The sequence below is a fragment of the Mesitornis unicolor genome, unplaced genomic scaffold (assembly GCF_000695765.1).
Source record: "Mesitornis unicolor isolate BGI_N332 unplaced genomic scaffold, ASM69576v1 scaffold29334, whole genome shotgun sequence".
In the NCBI taxonomy this organism is placed as follows: domain Eukaryota; kingdom Metazoa; phylum Chordata; class Aves; order Mesitornithiformes; family Mesitornithidae; genus Mesitornis; species Mesitornis unicolor.
The window spans coordinates 29,309-36,755 of NW_010181262.1; positions in this window are offsets into that span (position 1 = coordinate 29,309).

Consider the following 7,447-nt stretch of genomic DNA (forward strand, 5'->3'; position numbering starts at 1 on the left):
GGGGGGGGGAAGGTCAGTAACCACAGTAAAAATTTAGGCATTCTGGCTTGATGGTAACTTGGGCCTCTTCAGTTAGTATCAGCAAACAAAGTTATAGGAAAGCTTTTATACAGAAGTAAAACTTCTGTATAAAATAAAAACTTTTATATATAAATATATAGTTATTTTCAGGCATACCAGACTTGATATGAAGTTTACTAGCAAAGAACCCTTCATGAATCTCTCAAACACGAGATAAAGATGCATCTGCTGAAGTTTATCTGTTCAAGGTCCTATACTCCTCATTCCACACAGTGAGGCAGACATGGATGTCATGCAAAAAACCCCAGGCAAGTTATATACATCTTATCTTGAAGCTGCTGAATTTCTAACATGCGTATCAGGAACAGCTGGTCTTTTGTTTGTCAGCATGGGAGCTGGAGACAGTATGTGAATATCACAAAGAGAGAGACAGTCAACTAAGTCTGAACCCGAGTCCACAGCACAATTACACTGGATATGCCGGAAAAAAATTCCAATATTTCATATTAAATTACATTAAATGTTAAAATACTTAAAGATTCTTCAGTACTAAGTATTCAAAATGTGGTAAGACTTTATGAGAAGGACTGCACAAGAAATACTTTGGGGCTCTTTTGGGAGCATGGAACAAAAGGATTTTTCTAGAATATTATAACTTGAAAGCACTCAAGCCATATGAAAAAGCACCTAATCAAAAAAACCAAAACCAAACACCTTTAAGCACCATACTGCCACCAAAAATTATAAGATGCTGTCAAGATCAACTAGCAGAAACCAAAGATCCCCTGTGACAAGAGTTTTACTCCATTTTGTCCAGAAGCATCTTCAGTACTGTCCCAGAAACATCGAACTTAAGTATTACAAAATAAATTACAAACAAATGTGCTTGTAAAAAATGCCACCTTTTCACAAGTCTGTGCTATTTTTATCTGAATACTTCTTACTTTGTGCGTACCAACACTGCCGTACACCCGTGATAAGTCATGGCTTTATAGCTTACTCTGCACTCCTGCCTCTGAGGAAAAGTGAAACGAAGCTCGATTTGGCAAGCAAACAGAGTAAGAAGAGAGGAGTTTTCCTATCTGGAAAGCTAAAGCTGTAATGCCACAGCTACCTTTTGAGGCTCACAAGAGATAACCAACCTGCAAGAAGACCTCCCATTGAAGACTTAAAGCCTTTTTCCCTCCCAGCTGTATTAGATTCACTACTGAGAAGCTCACTCAAAAGAAATGGTTGCCTAATTTATGTTACACCAAGTGGGGATTTTCAAAGCTCAGAGCTGCATTCCAGACTCATCACCTACTCAAAGAGTTATCTGCCTGTAATATTTAAACCAAACTCCTTTATTTGAGACGCTTCTGGCTGTGACACCTTGTCAACCTGGCCACTCTGCTCCCACAAAGGGGAACTTGGAGAAGTTTCACTTCTGTACATACCCACTCCTTCCTCTGTAAGGTGCAGGTGCTCCGCTGTGGTTGAGACACTAAAAGTTCCAGTTCCTAGGTGAATAAACCTTCTTCCTCAATACCCATTACCCTTTTTCAGCTTCACCTTGCACACCCAGCCCACTTCTGGTCACCTACTGTAGGAACCATTACACCCATCTGCCAAATTCAGGCCCAGCAAGAGAGCAGATTTTCCAATTTTTCTGGCAGTTTGGAGGATGCTGCAGAGAGACAAAGGAAAAAGGTGCTACTAGAGAAAGGCCCTACTTGTTCCTCCTCACCAGCAGCACCCACCCAGCTCCCAAAACACATGGCCTTGCCTGATGGGTGCACTAAGAGACACAAAGCAGCGAAGCTGGAGACAAACAGAACAAATCCAGAAGGAATTAGGCTCTGCTAATTAGTTCTACTCACCAACAACGCGCTGATCCACGTGACGCCACAAGCCCAAGCATACCAAGAATTGGCTAATAAATATAATTCTCCTCTCTGAACCAGCATGAGAGCATTACCTCATGAATCTCACAGAGAAGGGAGTGTGTCAAACACTCCTTGCTTTCTGCCCCTGCACAACCCCACCACAGGGAGGTCACAAGAAAAGGATGTGTGGAGGTAGAAATCTGTCTCGCATTGCAGAGAACTGTTATCCACATACCTACATCAGGAGATTAGGTCCTGTGTCCTGAAGCAATTGTAAGAGGTACAGATAACAGGAGGGGTTCCTAAGGGTGGCTACTGAATGGCACAGGAGTGCTGGAGAGATGCGGTTTGAGTCAGGCTTGGGGAAGAAAAGAGTTTCATGATTAGAGACAGCATGGATTTTTCAATCAAGAAAGGATTACTCCTCAATCCCAAAATCCTGAGTCGGTTTAATTCTGCTGTCTAGTTCCCTGCATGATTTCTAACAAAGAAGTATTTAAAACCTCCACAACAATCAGTAATGCCTTTCTCTGTTTTGTCACTAGCATGTCCAACCATCAGCCGGTTACTTCCTCGAAATGAAGCCAGTGGACTTTTGTGCAGTGTTTGCTAGGCAAGCTCTACAACTAGAAGGCGTCACGAACACAGTATGCCAGGCATTTTTAAATAAAAGCCTATTAAAAGTGTCTTAACAGTTGTAAAGACTTGGTGATGAACCTGCCATTAAAAATACATGCAACTAAACACAACAGCCTTGAAGGTCATGGGACAGAAGGAGGGGAAGCAAAAAAGAATCATGATCCCCTATTAGAGAAGGAACAAGAGCAGCCTCAGAGCAGCAGTTGCCCTGAGCAGCCTTGAAGACTGAGGGCTTTAACTCATTCCTAACTAATTTTAGACTTCTGTTCTGAAACACATTATTCAAGGACTGAAATGCTGTTGAGTCACTCCATCAGCTCCTTCAACTTCAAATCACATTTATAAAAAAACTCCAAGTGTCATATGCACGTATCCACTGACAGCCTCTTTTGTTGGCTCTGCCTTTCCGTAACTTTCTAATTTTGCAATACATAACTACATTTTTACTCTGCTAGAGTAAATTTGTTTTCTTTTATAGGTTCATTTGATGCTTCAGTGGAATCAGGTAGATTTGAAATCTTGTTTTGCCTTTTTTTTTTTAACACTGTCATTCAAATAAAGCAGCAAGAGCTGGCAGATTCTTAGGATACCTGGGAAGGAGGGCAAATTTGGAACTCTGAAGATGAAGGTATGTTTCCTGCCAGTGTGCCAAGGTCAGTTTTACTGCTACTATTGCTGGTCTTCACTTGCAAATGGGAAATTAGCACTGTTCTGATGAGGAAAAAAACAGTACAGACATAGATCTTGACTCCAGCCATCCCAAACTATCCCATCTATTCCCATTCATGTCTACAGGTAACAAAGATAATTTCCTATCATTTGGAAACCAATTGCAGACATACTGTAGTTTTTGTCCTTATGAGAAACACCACAAAGCTCCCAGAGTTTGGTAAAAGTGCTTGAGGTCAGTGCTTAGATCCATTTAAGCATAGACACTCTACTGATACTGCCACGATTTACACTGAGCCTTCTCCATAGCTTCTGGCCCAAACAAAAGTCTCTGATCTTTACCATATGCATAGCAGTACATCAACAACTTCATCACAAGCTTTGTCTCAACCACCTACCCCAACCACATCTCACCAAATCCCTGGTGCTTGCTGCGTTTTCACCTGCCCCAAGGAGGAGGATGCAGAACCAGAAGGGTCAAGGAGTCACCAATCAACAGCGGGACACATTCCTCTTTCCATATGGGTTTCCAACACATATGTACTCTTACACATGAAATAGGTATAAGCATTTTGAAGTTACTCCTGCTTCTTCAACATCACACAGTCACTGTCACAGCCACTGATTTAAGTTCTGCCCTTTCAGCAGCACAGCACCAGGAGCTTCCAGCATAAGGCATCAGTAGCACAGAAGTTATGCACCACTTGAGAATCTTGAGTGGTGCTGAAAGCCAAGTAGCGAAGAGTTGAAGTACATGTGAAAATAACCCTAACTCTGCCACTTTGGAGCTAGCAGGAGCTTTTAAAATCATGAGTAAAAAGTCATTTGCATCTGTTTTGTTCAGCATACCTGCATGAAAACACATGACAATGAAGGAGAGAACTAGCTGGATGTATTTTGGCAAAGCTGCACCAAATCAAAGACAGTTTTCTTTATGGAGCCAGTGATACACTCAAGCTAAGCCTCAAGCTTCCCTTAAACCCACAAGGTTTAAACCCACCAAAGCTCCACTCCAGATCTATCTTCAAATGACTGTGGCCAGTCCCCCACTTCCTCCACAACACTGCATGGCCGTCAAGCACAGTCGAATGTTACTCCCCAGTCTTCAAGGCACCAAACTTATGTTCCAATCAAGATCACCAAATCCCAGCTTGAGAGGGGATTTGGAGATGGCTGGATGCCCAGTATGAAGCGTAACAGAAAAAATACAGAATCAGAAGACTCTTTTTTCTTTCCACTGCAATATACCTCTGCCTCCCCCTAATCTCTCAACCAGCACTGAGCCTCTAAGTCTCCTTATTCTGCTACTACACACCTTGCTTCTCCAGACTCCTCTCCAACCCACTCCCCACTAGTATTTACATACAGTATTTATTCTGGTTTTGGAAAGGAATTTGAAGCCTCTGTATTACATTAAGTTCACCACCACTGCCAAAAGTGAACAAAACTGAGACTGCCTGCAAAGTCTATATTCCTGCAAAACTGAAGCTTGAGTTTGTACTATCCAGATTCAATAACTGAAGTACAACTCCTTGAGTCATTCAGGGAAAATGAGTATCTTCTACTGCAAAAAACCTCCCCAGCCATATGTGAAGTTGTTTCATTATTACTTCCCTCAAGGAGGGAAGTCATCCAGCATTGTGAACGTAGTTCAGGCAGAGAGCAAAGGCTCGAAAAACATCAGAAACATCAGTAGAGTCATACCTGAAGAACCTTCTTTTGGAAGGAGGGACAAGATTACCAGGTTACATATTCAAATTCCGGGCTCTGCTGTTCCAAAACTTTCATTAAAATCCCTACTCTCTGCACTCAAGAAGCACACAGGACACCCATGAAACAAAAAAGTGAACTACAGAATAATTGGAATATTTGTCCTTTACCAAATGCTTTGACACCAGCTAAAGCAAATTGCTTCCTTGCCTAATAAACAACCTTTTAACTCACGTTGGAATAAGTCCAAAACCACTGAAAACAACAACAAAAGCACACACGCATCACACACACCAGGAAGTTCAAAGGCCAGGTTTTTTTAGGAGGGTAAAACAATGAAACCTGAAGATGAGGAAAGTCACTCATTTACCACCTTCACACAATTCAGGCTGCACCTCTATCAGCCACAGCCGTTGCTCCATCTCACATCGTTTTCATGACCACTAATTGCAAATCCATTAAGTGGATGTTCCTTATGCGTATAACTCCACTCCTTAGTTACAGCACTGCAGATTGCCCAGAGTGTTTGTTCTCGGCACTCCTCCCTGAAGCAGGGTTTGTCTCCTCATGTGTCAGCTCACAAATCCCTTCACAGGAACAGCAAACTTGGATCCTGTAAAACACAGCTTTACATTCCACCTTCTCCCTTGCCTGTCTCCCACTGACTTTTTTTTTCCCCTTTAAAAAAAAAAATTCCAAGATTTAAGACACTAAAAGTAATTCTTCCCTATATTCTCAGTCAAGTGCACTGTAAAAGTTAAACATCTACATGTCTGAAAGTTTCAACCATGAAACAAAGATTTGTTACTCCAGCAGAGCTGGTGATTATCCCGTGATAGATCATTACACTCCCATCCCATCCAAACCATTCTGAGTACAACCTGCATTGGTGAAGTGAGTATAAGTACAAAGTATACCTGTATATATACTATAATAAATCTCACTCTTTACATAGCTAGAGCTTTCAGCAGTAAAATTCTCCTGGTTTAAGAAAAATGCTAACAGACCAGCAGCCAGGGAGCACTTCTCTTTGTACCACTGATAAAGGTAACTATAATAGCAAGTCCAAACTGGAACATCAACCCAAGGTCTTCTGCAGCACAGAAATGATAGCAGAAAAGTGAAAAATCATTAAAATGTTATAAAATAAGCAAGATAAGAAAAGGAGTAGGAAACTCCACGAAAGAGCAAATAACATTTATGAGAGGCTACAATGGGGCATGGAGAAGAACATGGGAAAATTCCCAAAGGGCGGAGAAGAATTTTGTACTGATTGGCCAATACTGAGCGACAGCCACAAAAAGAAAGAGAGCTGGTAAAGAAGAAACGATTATTACCCAACAGAGTTCCTTAATTGCCACACAGGAACAAAATCAAAGGTACATCTTACCTAGCATCCCACCTCCACTTCCACAGTGAATTAAGAACGCCAGAGATGGGCCAGGCTGATCTACCCAAGCAAGCAGCAGGCTACAAGGAATGGTAATCATGCTTCCAACCCCCAGGTTGGTGCCACTTGGTATTCCAAGAAAAGAGACTTGTTTTCCACCCAATATATCATAGGTGCTATGAAGAAACAGCTCCCTAACTAAGATTTGCAGCTTCCTATATTAAAGAAGGTTTGCTTTCTTTAAAAATGCATTACAGTTCTACTTCAACCAACTCCCTGGTCTTCCTCCTCACCACCAAGAATGATGGCCTGGGCATTAACAAACTCATTGTGCCAGGACCATGTGAAACAGATTTGCAGCATTTTTTTCTTTCTCTACTTTGTTTTTATATCCTTTCCTGAAGGCCTTCCAGTTCTTTGGAAGCCTACAAGTGCAGGCAGATTTTGTAACAGAGTTTTGATTTTTTTTTTCCCCTTCTTCAGTTTAAGCATCTGCTATTGTCACGCTCATAAAATCCAGCAACATACTTCAGTCTCATACCCCAAGCAGAGACTGCAGTGACAGAACATCTGGGTTCTCATCTCAGTAAATGATCCCTTCTGTGGGATCATCGGCACGCTCAGGCAAGCCAAGTCAAGGTCCTTCTCTAGCCTTCAGTTTCCTTACCGCATTGGCAAGCATTTTAAGAATTACCTGATGCTTATGTCTCTCTCCCATATCCTACAGACCTGCGCAGGAGAGGATGCTGAAGCTATTACAATAAAGCCTGTACCAAAAGCGATCCTCAAATCGCTACGCCTATACCTCCAAAGGCATCAGAAGGCATCTTTGGGATACCTGGCACATTTCTGCATGGCCTGCAGAAAGCGGCCTACCTGTCACTGCTGCAGCCATTCTGCCAGGGGGTACACGGCAAAAAGGTAGCTCTAAATAAAACCGTGGCCCCCCCAACACCTCGGACTGCAGTCTGTGGTACGGCTACCCACTACGAGGGCTTTACAGCATCTTCTCCTCCACTCGGAAGCTGGAAGACGGTCCCGGCGTTTCTCCAGCGCAGTTTAAAGGAAAGAGAAACAAAAACCCGGCTCTTTGTACCATTTTTACGGGGATTTATGCACACCACCCCTCCCCAATCCCTTGGCGCGCAGAGCT